Raw genomic sequence first — 17,858 nt, 5'->3', positions numbered from 1 at the left:
TCATGCAAGAAAACTTCATAAACAACTTGAAAATCTGAATGTGGACAAAGCTAGGGGGCCAGATGGGATACATCCCAGGATACTGAGGGAACACAGAGAAATCCTGGCGGGATCTCTTAAGGATTTATTTAATAGATCTTTAGAGATAGGAGAGGTTCCACGGGATTGATGACGAGTGGACATGGTCCCTCTTCACAAAAGCGGGGACAGGGAAGAAGTGGGAAACTATAGTTTAGTAAGTCTCATATCGGTGGTAGGAAAAATAATGGAGTCACTGCTGAAAGAAAAGATAGTTAACTTTCTAGAATCCAATAGGCTGCAGGATCCAAAACAACATAGCTTTACCAAAGGAAAATCCTGACAAACAAATCGGATTGATTTCTTTGACTGGGTGACCAAAGAACTGGATAAAGAACATGCGCTAGCTGTAATCTATTTGGATTTCAGCAAAGCTTTCGATACAGTTTGCCCTTTTGCAGATGACATCAAGATAGCCAGTGGAGTGGATACCCTGGAGGGAGTAGAAACCATAAGAAGAGATCTCCAAAAATTAGAAGAATGGTCAAAGGTCTGACAGTTAAAATTTAATCTTGTTAATACAGGGGAATGTTGCTTAATATCAGAGTACAACACTAAGAACCATATATCACAAATGTACTCCAATAATCAATAAACTATACTTTAATTTGTTACTGATACATGTACATGTATTATCAACAAACATACATAGGTTTTCCAGAGCTCACTTCCTCCAGTCTTGCACACCTTTAAGCACTCCACATCATGCTCCTTAATCACACATCCAAGCCCCCCCCCCACAATAACAGAGGTAACTTTCTTTGTGCTGTCGTTATACTGTGCGATTTGAACAACCTCTTTCACTTAACTTTGACCAGTTAGTAAAAATCTTGACAAGCCAAAGTCAACAGCGGAAATCAATATCGCTACCTTCCTTCGATGATGACAAAATATAAATGGATGAAGTTTGAAAAAATCGCTGTTATCCAATTTTTAAAAAACTTTCTGATAGATATTAAGCAACGCCAAATGCTGCATAACCAATTGTAGCTCCAGCTTATAAGGGTGTTTGGCGGTCCTTCTTGGCTGGGGAAAAGCCTCTGTAAAAACCACGACAAGTACTAGTCTTCATTGGAATTATGTCCTGATGATTTTTTTTAACCTTACTCAGCTCTTATGGCTGTCCCTATTACGGCTGATTTAATTGCATTTGTATACCTTCCATCTGCTTTTTGTTTCGAGGGCCCTGATTCACAGAGCAGAGGAATATTTAAAATGCACTACAATTTTTAATTCCCAAATCAGAAATGTTTGTTTACTGAAATATTAAATGTGTTTAATTCTTATATCTCAAGATAGAGGTCTGCATATGTATGTGCTGTACCCTAGGTACCTGGGATTTCAGAGACATCCCTCCCAGGAACATTGTACCTAAAGGAGCTTTTACATTATGAAGCTGTTTAGGTTTTGCCTGTGCTCCAGTCTGCCCTAAATTGTTTATCTGATTGCAAAGTTTCCCACTTAGATTTTTCATTTATTTCATTTTTTGTCATTATTCTCACTGCCTTGCTAGCAAACGTTTTGTTGATAAAAAAAGAGGATTTACATTTTGTATTACTCCAACATTTGTGAAAGAACTGCTATACACTTTTAACCCTTTCATGTCTGCTTTGAGTTGAGATCCTGGTCCTGATGATAGTATTGCCTGGAGTTCTTACCTCAGATTTTCCATTCTGACTGTTTTTCATTTTCTGTTATTGATCAGTAGTGTCCACAGATCCTGAACTTATTGAGCTTGGAAAGGTCAATGCAAGAGACTGGGTCCTAATCAAGGTCATCAAGAGGGCTAAGACAACCAGAGTAGACCACCTTCTTGCAAGGGTAAGCCCGGCTGCAAAGGGGAGGTGCTTCAATAGGAACCCTCGTCTCAAACCTGGTGAAGAAACCAACAACCCATGTGAGAATTTAGGGTTGAAATGGAGGCCTTACCATCTGATTCAAATGCCCACGTGACTCCTGTCTATTCTGGACCATTTTGCATTTGGACTCTTACCCCAATATCTGCTTTACTTGAAGAAGATTCTTCCTGGAACCATCTATCTGATCTTTGCCCTTCACCTGTTTTGTGCATTTTGGACTTTTTCCATAATGAAGCATTTGCCAAAATGATGAATTTGCTTTTCATTCTTTCACCTGTTTGATGTTCTCCTATTTTTGTTGTTCACTCTCCACCCTTTGTTTCTCTTCTTACCATTAATACTACTCATACTATGTCTCTGGCTTCTGTTGCCTAGTTTTCTAATGCTTCGTATCGTATGCTGTCTGCTGTTATACTGGTTAACTCTTCTTGTATTGCGGTTAACTGTACTGAATTTCTTTATTAGTCGTATTAATTGTCCCCTACTTCTTTCTCCTGTCTTTGCAGCTTATCCTCTTATTTCGGCTCTTTTATGTATTTCCTTTTCTGGTACATGCCAACATTTAGGTCAAGTATTGTCTTGTGTGAGCACTATTCCTTTTATTTCTATTCGTGCTGTTTTTCCTTCTATGGATATTTTCTGGCATTGTTCCACTCATTTACACCCATAGCTTCTTGGGAATACTTCTGGTACCTGTACACCTGTACGCTTGATTTTCTATTCCTGCTGAGTTTTGTTTATTTTCTTTCACTGAACTTGGTGCAGTTTCTTTACTCCTTGCTTGCAGCCTGCAACTAATGCTAAGTGGCTTCAAAAAATTCCATATGACCTGTTGAAATTTCTTAATTTACTATACAGCATGCTAACTTCGGCTCTTCCTGTTGATTTTTCTACTGATGCTTGTTTTTCAAGTTTGTGTCCTTATGTAAGACATATGCCACCATAGTTTTACTTGTTCATGGCCAACTTTTACTCATGACAAGCCCCCTGTGCTCTTGGGCTTCTTTTTAAATTTCTTTCTACTACTCTCGGTACAAGATAAAATGTACTTCCTTCATGAATTTTGTGTAAGGAGGGGTGGTAAGCTGAAAAGCCTGTCTTTCCTCTAAAGTTTCTCTTCCCAGGGTTAACACAGCCTCGGGTCCTCCTCTCGCAACAAGAGAAGCCTGTTCCCTCTCAGACGCTTCCACACATTGTGTCCCAGTCGGCATGTATCTACTACCTGGTATTGGAGGAACTGTGCAAGAGGGAGGGCTTAGTGAAACTCCCTCGACGCTATGGTCCGCTTCCAAAGTTGCGGAAGCTTTCCAGGGTAGTCTGGCGGGCGGATGAGGTTTCCAAAGGACTTGAGGAGGTAAGTGGCTTCGGTTTCCCTTTCCTTTTCCCCATTCCAACACTGGGGAAAGTTTCCGACCCAGGCTGCCTCACTGGTGTTGAGGAGCTCCATATAGTCGCGTCTGCTCTAGTCGCCATCTTGGATCCACTAAAATCTATTTTAAATAAACAATAAAATCCTCTGGTGCCTCTTTCAACAAATAGGCAGGACAACTGTTCAACAGACAGTTTGAGGAGGCATATTTCAACAAACAAGATTTAACAACCAGAGGAGCAATACAAGTCCAACTTCTGCCCATAGTAATACCTTCTGTTGAAGGTGGTATTCTACCTACAAAATCCTCTAGCTCAAGTTCCACCCTAGGCAATGATAATCTAGTTTTTTCTACTTTCTCCCTAAAATAAAATATTATAATTCATTAGCAGACGGCAACAATTCTTTGGTTGACATTAGTTTTTGAGTACCACATATTCCCTGTAATTCTATGTATCACGCCTTAATTTCTGCGCAGAAATTAAAGCATATTTTATAACCATGTGTGTAACTTAATTGTTTATCTAGCTAATCGGCACTGTTAATTGGACGTTAATTAAGAATTACGCGCACAACTCACTAAGCGTATTCTATAACATGTTAACATGTTGAAAAGGGGGCATGGCCAGGGGGCGGAGTATGGGCATTTCAAAATCCATGCATAGATGATGATTGAATCCGATCTCTCCTCTTTTTTGTTTCTTGATATTGGTTTGTACACCATCTAGCTCTGCATGTCAGTATGGGCGGTATAAAAGGTCTAAATAAACTATAAACTAAAAGATACTCCCTCAACTACATGGGTCCTGGTGGGGGTTCAGGTAACCAAAGACCACTCTCTCAGTGGTGCATGCATAAGAACAATGTCAATCTGTTTTCATAACATCCACAACTCTTATCAGTCTTTCAACAGCTCCACTACTCCCATCACCATAGTAACCCCTAGGGAGTTCCATAACCTTCTTTCAATTTCTTTTCTTATCTTCCATTTGTTCGTTCGTCCAAATTCTTTCAAATTTTTTACAGTTCCGCTTAGTTATTAAAAGATCTTCACTGAACCAATGGATTTCCTTTTGGCTAACCATTTTCTTATTTTCAGTGGGGCCATCTCGCTTAAAACCAAATTACTGAACTCATCCCAATCCGCCATAAAATTAACTTTCACTGGTCCTTGTTATTCTAACAGTGTACTTATTTTTTTCCAAAAAACTTGTGAATCTATTCTGACCCCCTCATCTGTCGTGTAAACAGATGTGTAAACAGCTTTTACAAATGTAGATTGGCTAAATTTGCAAATAGTGATTTTAATAAAACCACTATTTACACATGTAGATCCATATCACGTACAGATTCAAAGGGGACGTGGTGCAGGCATGGTTTGGGTGGGCTGAACATCTAAACGTGTATTCTTCATCTTACAAGGGAAATGTACGTGGAGACCTTAAAATCTCCATATTGGGTTTCACACCTGCCTTGAGCAATTAAAAACTGAACAACAAAATTAATAGTAAAGGAATTTCCCATACAAAATTTAAAAAAATCACCGAACTTGAAGAGGATTACAAACTTTTTCCCACTTGGCAATGGTTTTGGCCATCCATTTAATCAAAGAAAGACATTCTGCCATTTAACACCTGCTTGCCACAGTCAACTTGGCTGCATTAAAAAATATATTTTTTTGATAATGAGGTATGCCCAGAATTGGTCTGTTGAATACCCCCCCCTTGGATCCCAAGGTATCTTACATCCTAACCACTGTTGAATTTTAAGTTGCACTGACTTCCAATATGGTTTATTAATTTGTATTCCACCTAGAAGTAGACGGATTACATCTTAAACGTACAACATTAAAACAAAATAAAAATAACATAAAAATATTAACCAAACAAAATCATTTATCTAACCCTTGCTGTCTGGTGATTTTATCTTTTCAAACATCTTGTTCTCTGTCTCTGGTTCTGCTTCCCTGTGCTCCCAGCACAGTTCTGTGCTCTGAACTCTGCTTCCAGGGCCTCCTATCTATTCACTATTTCTTTTTTTCTCCTCTTTCTCATCCTGCCCTATATCCATTTTTTACATTCAACTTTCATCCATTTTCCCCCTCCTTTTCAAATCTGTCTAGTTTCCATCTCTTCCTTTCCCCTCCATTCATGGGTACCATCTCCTCCATTCTCTCTTCTCTTCCCTGGGTACCATCTCCTCCTGCCCTTCCATGGGCATTTTCTCCTCTTGTCTCTCTTCTCTCCCCCTCCCCTCCATTGGCACAGTCTCCTCCTGTCTCTCTCTTCTCCCCTCCCTTCCCCTCCATTGGCACAGTCTTCTCCTGTCTCTCTTCTCTCCCCTTCCATAGGCACTGTCTCCTCCTGTCTCTCTTCTCCCCTTCCTTTCCCCTCCATAAGCATCATCTCCTCCTGTCTCTCTTCTCTCCCATTCCCTTCCCCTCCATGGACACTGTCTCTCCCCTCCATGATCACCATTTCTTCCCTCCCCAATCCTCAGTAATCATTTCTCCCCTCCTCTCCATGATCACCGGTTTCTCCTGTTTCTCTTCTCATCTCTCCCCTTCCCATCCCCTCCCCTCCATGTGCTCTATCTCTCTTCTGCCCTCCATGATCATGTAGGCATGCCGCTCCTTTCAGAAGTCTGAAGCCTCTCTCTGTAGCATCCCGCCCGGAAACAGGAAGTTCTGTCAGAGAAGGCAGGATGCTACAGAGGCTTCCTCTGGCTGAAAGAAGCAGCATATCTTCAACGCTAAAGGCAAAGTCGGAGAGCTGAGAGGAGCAGGTGTAAGGAGAAAGAGAACCAGTGCTGCTGCCTACAGCCTCTCCAGCCTTGCCCCAGATCCGAAGTGCCATGGGCTTATACCTCTGCGGTTACTTCTGGGTCATGGGTGTGTGGCTCCACCTTCCCTGGTATCCTTGGGAGCACTGCAACAGGGCAACCGAGAGCCAGCAGCCAGTCTTTGCAGCCCAGGTAAGCCCACAAAGGGTGGAATGAGGGAGCAAGACATCAACATGCATTACAATTTTTAACGCACGTTAAACATTTAACGTGTTAATCATGTTATTAATGCATTAAATAAACAACCCTACTAAAAAGTGTTAAGAAATAGGCTTAGCGCATTTTAACACAGGACTTCCCCATGTGCTAAGCCCATTTCTAACACAGCCTAAAAATAGGGTTTTTTCTTTTTTTCCATTAGTGCGTGAGACCTGCAAAAATATTAAAACGGAAGCACTTAATACCTCCTATTTAGGAGGTGCTAAGTGCTCCCATGTTAAGTCTGTTATCCAGGTGGCATGCACTAATGTGAATGTGGCTAGCTGTATAATGCTTCCATGCCCATTTCCTGCCTATGACACACCCCCTCCTGAAAAAATAACACAAATAAATAAATAGCATGCAATTTAGTTACTGCAAAATGCTTTAACATTTTTAGTGGTAAGCCCTTTTACCGCATTGAGCGTGTGTTAGTGCTGCTGGTAACTGAATCAAATGATTGCATCAATTTTACAATTTTTCCTAAAAACCTCTTCAGGGGGGAATAGGAAAATGAAATTCAATATGGCTCACATCCTGACTAAGGGCCCTGTTTACTGAGCCACACTATAGGTTTGCTAGCTTTTTTAGCATGTGCCAAAAATTAGCACACATTAATGCTAGAGACACCCACAGGAATATATGGGTGTCTTTAGCGTTAGTGTACACTAATTTTTACCGAGCACTAAAAACACTAGCGCGCCTTAGTAAACAGGGCCCTAAGTGATCTCACTATTCCAAAAAGTTATTTAAGTTTATTAAATGTATCCTGTAATTTCTTCTGATTATACTTTTCCCTAGCTACACTCATTTTAGATTTACACACCTCTAATTTTAATAAATCACATACTTTTAAGTTCGTATCTTTTTCCATGTCCTCTCAACCTAATGCAATTCTCTCCTAAAGCATCTTAAGGTTTTCAAAAACCATGATCTAAACTCTTTTCTTACAGTGAAATTTACTTCTTTCAAAAGTACAATTTTATCTATTACAGAAGATAGCAGCTTATTCTACAGCTCTACAGCCACGTCTATATCCTCCTGAGAAATATTATGCAGTAACAATTTAGCATCTATTTTAGCTCTCATGTACTTCATATTAGTCATCTTAGAAGAATGAATAATTTGAGATACTGATAGAGCACAAGAACAAAAATCTGTCAGACCATAGAACTGGTTGAACTTTACATTGCACAACAGTTACTAGAGATTCTGGCAGAAATATCAGATCTAACATATGACCTGCAATATGAGTCTTTGAATTTACAATTTGTACAAAATTCAATGCAGACAGCATATCACCAAGAACATCTATACTGGGATATAAAGGTAAATTAAAATTTGTTCTAGTCAAGTCAACAGGAAGATGTATAACAAGTAGAATAGAAAAATTCATGTTCAACTAATCTGGTGGAGAACAAATCAAATATAAAGCAAAATTAGAATTTTCTATTCCCAAAACTTCAGTAGGAATATCTCTAACTAAAGAGAGTTTGCATAAGCATAAAGTACTATTACCACTACTACTTACTATTTATCATTTCTATAGCACTAGTAGACATATGCAGTGCTGTACACTGACAACCATGGGGTGCTACCGTATTCCATATAAAAATCATCCATTGTTCCTTCCTAGATAGCATAAGCGAAATATTTCCTCCTTTAGAGGAAGGAACAAAGGAGGATTTTTAGATGGAATATGGTAGCACTCCACGGTTTGAATAAAGAGATTGATTGCTTGTCAGTATAGTGATGGGAGGGATGTAGTTTTAAAAGGGTTGGCCCGACTGGCTCCATATGTATGCGCCGGTGTTTTGGGTGCTTGGACGCCATGATATGGAAGCTGCAGTGAGTTCCCCACAGCCCGATGTGCCGGTAAGGAGTGTTATTCACCATGTTTATTTACTATTGCTACTATAGATTATTGTCATGGGGGATGTTTTATGTGTGGATGTATGTTTGATTGTTGTAGATACAAAGACTTTTGCTCTATATTTAGATTGCAGACCCCTGATTAAACAGATGTTGTGAAACACGACTCATGTAGGGTCTTGGCGTGATGGGAGCTGTATGCTACAGTGGCGATTTTGGTCCAAGGACAGTTGGATTCAGGAATATATGGAGCAACTGAACAAGTTTGTCCACACCCTCTGGTGATTCTGGGAATTTATGGCTGTCAGCTGAAAGTGTGGAGTCTCTTGGCAAGAATTGGAGTTATTTAAGAACTGAAGTCAAGATCTGAATTTTGACTGGGTGATATAACCAATGGAACACAGAGAGGGGCATAATCGAACGAAAACGTCTATCTCCATGGGCGTTTATCTTCGAGAACGGATCCGTGAAGGGGTGGACCGAACCGTATTTTCGCAAAAAATAGACGTCCATGTTTTATTCGACAATTTGTGAGCTGGGCGTTTTTGTTTTTCAGTGATAATGGAAAATGAAAGCGCCAAGCTCAAAAAAGAATAAACCCAAGGCATTTGTTCGTGGGAGGGGCCAGGATTTGTAGTTCACTGGTCCCCCTCACATGCCAGGACACCAACCGGGCACCCTAGGGGGCACTTTTACAAAAACAAAAAAAAAAGGTTAAAGAGCTCCCAGGTGCATAGCACCCTTCCCTTGTGTGTTGAGCCCCCCAAATCCCCCTCAAAACCCACTGCCCACAAGTCTACACCATTACTATAGCCCTAAGGAGTGAAGGGGGGCACCTACATGTGGGTACAATGGGTTTGGGGGGGTTGGGCGACTAAGCATTAAGCAGCACAATTGTAACAGGTAGGGGGGGATGGGCCTGGGTCCACCTGCCTGAAGTCCACTGCACCCCCTAACAACTGCTCCAGGGACCTGCATACTGCTGCCAGGGAGGTGGGTATGACATTTGAGGGTGAAAATAAAAAGTTGTGAAACATCATTTTTTGTGGTGGGAGGGGGTTAGTGACCACTGGGGGAGTCAGGGGAGGTCATCCCCGATTCCCTCTGGGGGTAATCTGGTCATTTAGGGCACTTTTTGGGGCCTTATTCGTGAAAAAACAGGGTCCAGGAAAAGTGCCCTAAATTCTAGCTACAAACGCATACTTTTTTTCCATTATTGGCGAAAGGCGCCCATCTCTGTTCAGGTGATAACCATGCCCCAGTCCCGCCTTCACCACGCCTCCGACACGCCCCCGTCAACTTTGTACGCTTCTGCGATGGAGTGCAGTTGAAAACGTCCAAGTTCGGCTTTCAATTATACTGCATTATTCGTTTTTGTGAAATAAACGTCCATCTCCCGATTTAGGTCGGAACTTGGGCGTTTTTCTTGTTCGATTATAAGCAGGAGAGTGTACAGTTATTGTGACTGTGCCAGGATCTGAGAATTTGACCAAGCTGTTCTGCTTTCAGCGAGTAGAGGACTTACATAAGTATAATTGGACTTGAAATTGTGTATTATTTAGTATTTATGATTTTAGGTATGGTAGGATGTATGGTATATTGATGAGTGGTTCTGCATAACTGAGAGTGCGGATTATGAGCAAGAGTGAGTGGACATATGACATAATTATTATTAAAGATTATGTAAATAAAGATTTAGTATTGAGGCATTTTTTTGTATTCATATATAGTTGCTTATATATGGCACAAGAATTTAATGGTATATAAAAGAAAATTCCGGTCAGCTCTCTCATTCTCTCTCTGGATTTGAATATTATGCAGGCAAGGAAGGAATGGAAGATAGAACTTGGAAAAACTCTGGTGCGCACAGGTAAGATCCGTCTCTGATTCACTGGCACTGTGTGCTGAGAAGTTGCCACTTGCATGCACCAGTAGGTCAGCTGACATCTGATGCTCGTGCCTATGTCAGAGCTGAGGTCTGCGCATCAGCCCGGGAGCAAAGAGAATTAATAGTAACATAGTAAGTGATGGCAAATAAAGTCCTGAACGGTCCATCCAGTCTGCCCAATAGTCACACTCATTATCAGTTCATGATTAAATCAACAAGTGTGATATTATATACTTGATTATGGTCTTTCTTTAGTGTTTCTGGGACATAGACCATAGAAATGAATCCGGCCCTATCCTTACGTTCCAACTGCTGGAGTTACCATTGAAGCCCACTCCAGTCTATTCATCTTCTCATTTGTGGGACACAAACCGTAAAAGTCTGTCCAGCACTGTCCTCATATTCCAGCCCCTGAAGTTGCTGTCTAAGCTCTTTCCAGCCCATCCTAAACCAGATTGCCATATATAAGTCACAGATCATACAAGTCTGCCCGGTATTGGCCCTAGTTCATCACAGCCAGAGCTGCCATCTAAGCGTCACACACATGCAGCCATTTAAGATTAGGTTTTTTATAACTTCCATTTTCTAATTAGAAATCCTCTCTGTTCATCCCACGCCGTTTTGAATTCCTTCGTGTCTCTACTACCTCCTTAATGGCAACTTTCTGCATTTGTGCTGTTAAAGCAAGGAAGTGGAGGAGGAGGAGACAGCACTCAAAGAACTTGGTCCTTGGTAGATGAGAGGCTGGCGCAGCTGCAACTTCCACTTCCACGGGAATCCCATAGGAATTGTTTCCATCCCCATGGGAATCTCACAAGAACTGCTTCCGTCCCCGCAGGACAGGGCCGCCGAGAGACTGAACCGGGGCAGCTGCAGCCCCTCCCCATCGCTGCCGCCCCCCCCAATTGCTGCTGCTGCACCAACGAAATTTAAATACCTTGGCTGGCAGGATCCCAAGGCCCCACCAACAGAAGACGTCTTCCTCCAGCGCTGATTGTCTGCCCATGCGGCTGCTTTTCCTCTCAGGGCATGCTTGGTTTCAAAACCGAGCATGCGCGCCTTGAGAGGAAAAGCAGCCGCTCAGCAATAGGTAGAACAGCAGCACTGGAAGAAGCTCTGGGTTTTCTCTCTTCTGCTTCAGTCAGGACGTGATCACTCGGGTCCCATCAGGAGCAGGAGAGAGAGAGAGAGAGACCCCAGCGCTGGGCCCCCCTTGGAGGCCCAGGCCCGGGGAATTTTGCCTCCCCCTGTCAGCGGCCGTGCCATGGGAATCCCGTAGAACTGCTTCTGTCCCCCGCGGGAACTGCGCAGAACTGCTTCCATCCTCGCGGGAACCCCACGGGTTCCACGGGATTCCCGCAAACCCCATTCCTGTGCAGGTCTCTAGTGTCAGCATCGACCTACTCTTTCCCACTTCATGTCCAAAATCCCTTTTTCTTCTTTTCCTTGTCTCCATTTTTCCTTCTCCATCCTGTCCAGCATCTCTGCCTCTTTTCTTTCTTTGCTGCTGTCCTTCCCCTCCCCCATGTGGTCCAATGACTCTCCCTCTCTCTTTTACATGTTGTTCAGTATTTCTCTCTCTTCCTTCCTTCCACACCCAAGACCAGCATCTCCCTCCTGGTCAACCTTGAAACATGATTTTATTTTGACAGATCACTGGCAGTGGCAGCAATTCACACAGGCTGCCTGTGGTTAGTCCCAGTGTCTTCTATCTGATGCAACTTTCTATTTACAGTGGGACAGAACAAGTCAGAGGGAAAGCTTGGGACCGGCTGCAGACGTGTGAATTGCTGCTTCTGTCAGTGACATCTCAAAGACAAGTTTAAATATAGACTGGGAAGGGGGTGGGAAAGAGAGGGAGAGATGCTGGACTGAGGGTGTGTGTGTGGAGGGGCACATATCTAGCTAATTAATTATGTGCAGCCTAGAGAGGCCCACGGCAGCTGCCCGTTTGTCCCCTACTAATGTTGGCCCTGACCTCCAGCAACAGAAAGGCTAGTTTACTGAACAGACTCTGCCATAAATGTTGTCATAATAAAACTGCTGAGTGAAAATACAAATGCCAGCATGCTCCTGGTCTGGGTAGCTTGCCCAGGCTGACTACATCTCTGCACAATGGACAGAATATTTCAACTGTTCCCCAGAATTGTCCCTCTGTGTTAAAATTTTGGCTACATGCAGTCACACATCTACAACCACTACCGCAGATATTAGGAAAAGCAAAGCAAGATGCTTTACAGGGGTAGATGGCAGCAGCACCGCAAATTTTGCCTTTACCAACACCTATCACCAAGTTTAGGCCTGTAACCGCTGGTCCTGGCAGTATCCTAAGGGTGATACTACCTGATCTAGACAATCAGAGGCACTGCCCCTTCTTTCCTCGGTGGACAGCATTGTCATATTTTCTGCAGTGAGCAACAGAGTTATGCAAATGGTCATGGGGTTGCAACCTGAAATAGCCCCACAACTAGGATCTTATACCAGAATGTAAAAGTGGACATGGGACCATCTCCTCCCTTGATTTTCTCTTTTCCTTCACCTCATTTTTCTCGTTTTCCTCTATCTCCTCCACCATCCTCTCCTCACCAGTAACGTTTACGAGACCTATCAACTGCTTCCTCCTCAGTGGTTCCAGCAGTAGACGGAGTTGATGCTGTTTGTCTGAAGGTGGCAAAACCATAATCATTGATGGGAAATCACTGTTATCACCGTCTCCCTCCCTCCTATCTTCAATCTACACCAGTGCTAGAACTACTGTTTCCTCGAATCCTCCTCAGTGTAAGCCTATCTCTCAAGTTCAAAAAATTCAAATATAATACCAAAGAATAAAAGGCAAAAAACAATCATTTGACTAACCACAACATTCATACAAACAAAATGCTCTGTTATTTCTTTTTTTTTTTTAATCCCTGCCTCTCCCTACCAAATCCTAATGTGAACGTTTTTTGCAGACAGCCCATTTCATAAATGTTTGTGCCAAATCTGCAAACAGTTTACATTAGACATTTGGCTTTGACAGAACTTACTGAAAGGCTCGTCAGATCCAAAAGCTTGGTGAATTATGAGACATGGTTTCAGTTTGATAGATTTTATCAGAATTCTCATCAATTTTAAAAACCAAACACTTCTTGGGTTGATTTTTTTTTGTTGTTGTTATTTTAAAGAACAGCATTTCAGTGCCCAATTTAACAGGGTATTCTCTAAAGTGCCTCTAGTGTATAGAAGATGTTGGGCACAATTCTTTCCACATGCTTTCTTCAGTTCTCTCCCACCTCCTCCTCCTAATTAGTTTAAGGAAAAGAAAACTGTGTGGAGTCATTTAAAACTGCTAGAATGCTTCCTGTATTAGAAAGTTATCAGACAGAACTGAACAGCACAAGCACTGGAGGCTGAATAAAATACATCAGGAAAGAATTTAAAGTTCAGTTTTCCTTGTGAATGCATCTGAAATGATTATTTTCTGTATTTTAAGATAAGCTACAGAAAGTGGATGTAAAATTGTTCTGCAGCATCCTCAGGACACTTTTGCAGTGACTGGGCAAGCAAGACGGAGAAGTGAAAAAATTGGAAGGACGTGAGGAGGAGAGTAGTAGGCGTAAGAGATGAAAAATAGTGTTGAAGGCTGAAGTAAAAGAGTAGCAAGAAAAAGACAGCAACAGGGAGTGAATGGGGTGAAAGGGAGGGAGGGCGAGCAGATAAAGCAACTTGAAAAAAATGAAAGATGATGCAGAAAAGATTCAGTAGATTCCCACAAAAATGTGGGTGCTGGCATGTTATATTTGTTCACAAAACACTGCACATAAAACAATTTCTAACCATATCCCTGATACAAAGGTTTTTATTCCATTTTGTTCATATGAAAAAACAATTCTTAATATATCCGATCAAATATGTAAAAAAAACAGCAGCAGGAAACATTATCACTAGAAAAATGACTATGAGCCTCTCTATTATCTTTAGATTGATATCATTGTCCACTATCCTCTAAACTGTCCCATAACACTGTTGTTATTTTAATGAATATAGGGCCCGATATTCAGCCCATGGGAGGCAGGCTGGCTAAGTCCCTCAGTTGGCGCTGAGCCCAGATATTCTATGTCAGGCCTAGGATTATTGAATATCCGTTTTTTTTGGCCGCTATAAACTTAACTGGCTAAGTTAATATTGAGTGCTGGCCAGTTAAGTTTATAGTGGCCAAAGATAGGCCTGCTATTTACAAGGTTCGATATAGCTGCTTAACTTAGCCAGCGAAGTGAATATTTGCAATATAGTTTGTTAGCCGCTATCCCCCACATTCTATATATGCACTTAGATTTAGGCGCCAAAATAGACATGGATTCTATAACACTGCGTGTACTTAATTGGCTTAACAAGCTAATGAGCACTGTAACAGCACTTAACAAGTAATAATGAGCACTAAATGGCACTGAATAGAATTTAGGGTGTCCTTTTACTAAGGTGCGCCGAAAAATGGTGTAGGCGCGTATTTTGGATGCACACAGGTCCATCTTTCAGTGCGCCTGGAAAAAAAGGCCTTTTTTTGTTGCCTAAAATGGACACGTGGCAAAATTAAAACCAGCGCCTGAGATCTTACCACCACCCATTCACTTAGCGGTAAGGTTTCAGGAGTTAACCGGGCAGTAATTGTCAGCGCACGTACATTGCCGATTACCGCCGGGGTAAGCGCCGCATGGTAGAAAATAGAAAATATTTACTACCGTGTGTTTTGGACGCATGTCAAAAATGGAATTACCGTCTGGGGCACATGGTAGCTGGGCGGTAGTTCCAATTTGACGTGTATTTGATGTGCGTAGGCGCCTACGTGCCTTAGTAAAAGGGTCCCTAGGCACACAACTTGCTAAGCATAATCTGTAATGATGTGCGCTGAACTTCTAACGCGCGGAGGCAAAAAGGGGCATGGTTGTAAGCGGGGAAATGGGTGCTTCATGGGCATTCCAAAATTTAGGCGCCTAATTATAGAACATAGTCCAGTGTGCCTAAATCTGCGCGCTGAGATATATGCCAGGTTTTCATCGGCGTAAATGGATGCACTCAGATATCGGTGCTGAAATATCAACTAAGCATATTCTATAACTGGCGCCTAAATCTAGGCACCAATTATAGAATCTCTTCCTATGGGCTAACTGCAAATATTCAGCGAGAGGTAGCTGGCTATCCCCTGCTGAATATTCAAGGATAGCTGGTTAAATGCTATTTAATCAGCCAGGAGCCATTCCTGGCCGGTTAAACTTTTACAGCATATTGGGTAGCTGGTAATGGTCACTGACAATAGTACCATGAGAACCAAATACTTTTTTTTTTAGGTTAGATATTGGTTAACAAGAAATGTAAGTTGTGTATACCTACTTTGTGCAAGATTGACTGACTAATACACAAAGGGCCAGAACAGCTGGTCTTGGATGTTGATCATCCTATGTTCTTTTAAGTGACTGACAATCATGGCACAGACAGATTATATATAACAAAAGAGAGGGAACGAAGTACAAACTAAAGTCCAAACAAAAAAAACAGCACCACGGGCCTTTAAAAATGGAACACAGTTCTTTAATGAATGAGCCTTGACAAAAAGACCCGACACGGGCCGTGTTTCGGTGACTAGCACCTGCGTCAGGGGTCACAGTGATGACGTGGAAAACTTGGGGAATAACTCGAATATATTCCTCTACAATATATTATTCCGTACCCCACGTCTCATATAGTAAAAGCTACAAAGCACCAAGGCACTTTCACTTTCTGTATCCAAATGGATACAGGGGGGAGGGGCTGCTCATTCATTAAAGAACTGTGTTCCATTTTTAAAGGCCCGTGGTGCTGTTTTTTTTGTACAGACAGATTATATATCAGGTTAAAAAACCATTGCTGATCTTTGATGCTGATCTTCTGCAGGAATAAATTCATTGCTTTTGTATTTGAAGCAGCTTTTGTTTGAAGGCATCAGGAACAGTCGCAGTGGACAGTGAAAGTGGACAGCTTTTAAACAATGCTTCAGTTTTGCACATAAGACTCCTTGACCTTATTAGTTGTGTGCAGTGTGAGGTGAATATAACAGGACAGGGATTTTACCCACTTCTCTGCCTGCTGTTTATTTGAGGAATGGAGTACAGGCTTGGCCCTCAATCTGACATTTTGTGTTTGGATCCCAGGAAGAAGAGACTGTGTGTTAGACTCAGAATGGAATAGGTTTGCCCCAGAACTCAGAAGTACTTCAGAAGACTCATTGTTTCTAGGAGGGGATTACAAACAATCTCAGGACAGAAAGACTTTCTCAAAGTAGAAACTGTTTTGCACTTAAGTTCAGTAAAGAAAATTGGAGCACTCCATGCCATCTCTGAGTTGTCATTTGGAAGGACTTTATACCAGGGCCTTGAAGAGAAAAATCTGCCCCCAATAGAGAACCTACTCCCTTGGAAAAGCATGTGTGTGCTGAGAACAAAGTGGGGATATAAGTGGAAAAAATAAGTGTTCTGTGGGAGGCCCTGGGTGTGAAGCCAGCCATGGACCACCATATGACAGAGACAACCCATTACAGATTGTGCACAGCTCAACAGTGGGGTGAAAAAAGATTTTTTGGACTGTATGAGCTTACAACCAAAACATGGGGAAAACCTGAAAAAAAGAGCATACAATAACCCAAGATGGCTGCCCTTTAATCATTGGCAGAAGGTGGGGAACTGCATATGTGCCATGTGTGAAAGATGAGCTCACAGATGACACTGAAGAGTTCATGGGAAACAGGTACCCTTCCATAGCCTGTCCTACAGACCTAGCTATGTGAGCTTCTGTGTTTCTGCCAAGACTTTCAGTTATTACTGTGTGGTGTATATAATCTGCCTGTGCCACATAAAATTTGAAATAATGACAATATTTTGTTTTCTGAGGTCTCTTCCCATGATGAGTGATACAAAAATATCTTTCTTTCTTTCTTTGGTAGTGGTGGGGAGGTGTTTAAAGAATAATATATCTGCCTTTCCTGCTGCTACATGTTCTTTTATTTTCTTGGCAGAAGGGACAGGCTTTCTGCCAGTGCTTGTAGCTAATTGAGACTGTTGTTTTAAGAATGCTAAAGGATTTGGGATGATCATTGGGGAATCACCTGCTGTCATGACAACTAAAACTAGGGGAAGCAGATGCGATGGACTAGCAAGTCTGTGGCAGTTATTGAATAATGATAAGATCATATAGATTGAAAGTTCCAGAAAAAGTTTCCATAAGAAGTATTTGCTTATATCCCTATGCTTTTTTTTCTTTTGCTGTTTCTGCAATTTTATTAGAGGTACCTGCTTTATTGCTGCTGCCTGCTGCTCTGTGCTCCTAGGCCTGCTGCATTTCTATTTCCTGTACCCACAAATACATGTCAGGGAGTTTACTATTAGTGGTTATATGGCATAGAAGATAACTTCTGGAATGCTACTTGAAATTCTATTTTTTCATACCACTTACTGAAGAATTTTTTTTACTGCAGAGAGCTGCCAAGTCACTCAGTTTCAAGAGGGATACTTTAAGCCCAGTCCTGGAATTCAACTAACCCTAGCCCGAAGCATTACAGGACTGGAAGCACTGACTTCAATGGGTAGAATTAGCACCTACAAATACTGCACTCCTTTTGGGCTGTAAAACCAGGACTGGCCCAAAAGTCTCCTTCCTGAAACTGAGTAGCTTAGCAGCTTTGCTACTATGAGAACTCTCACGCCACAATGCTCTAACTATGGATGTTTTCTTCTATCACCTGTAC

General features: G+C 41.9%; 1 protein-coding gene across 12 annotated transcripts in view; it reads right to left on the bottom strand.

Moving 5' to 3' along the window:
* The window catches only part of PTPRM (protein tyrosine phosphatase receptor type M), a 1,370,833-nt gene that overhangs the window by 212,335 nt on the left and 1,140,640 nt on the right, over positions 1 to 17,858 (bottom strand). The gene's annotated exons all lie outside the window — the stretch shown is intronic.

Source organism: Microcaecilia unicolor, chromosome 1, assembly GCF_901765095.1.
Source record: "Microcaecilia unicolor chromosome 1, aMicUni1.1, whole genome shotgun sequence".
Taxonomy (NCBI): Eukaryota; Metazoa; Chordata; class Amphibia; order Gymnophiona; family Siphonopidae; genus Microcaecilia; species Microcaecilia unicolor.
Note: the sequence above shows the minus strand (reverse complement) of the source record. Positions and strands in the feature narration are given on the sequence as shown.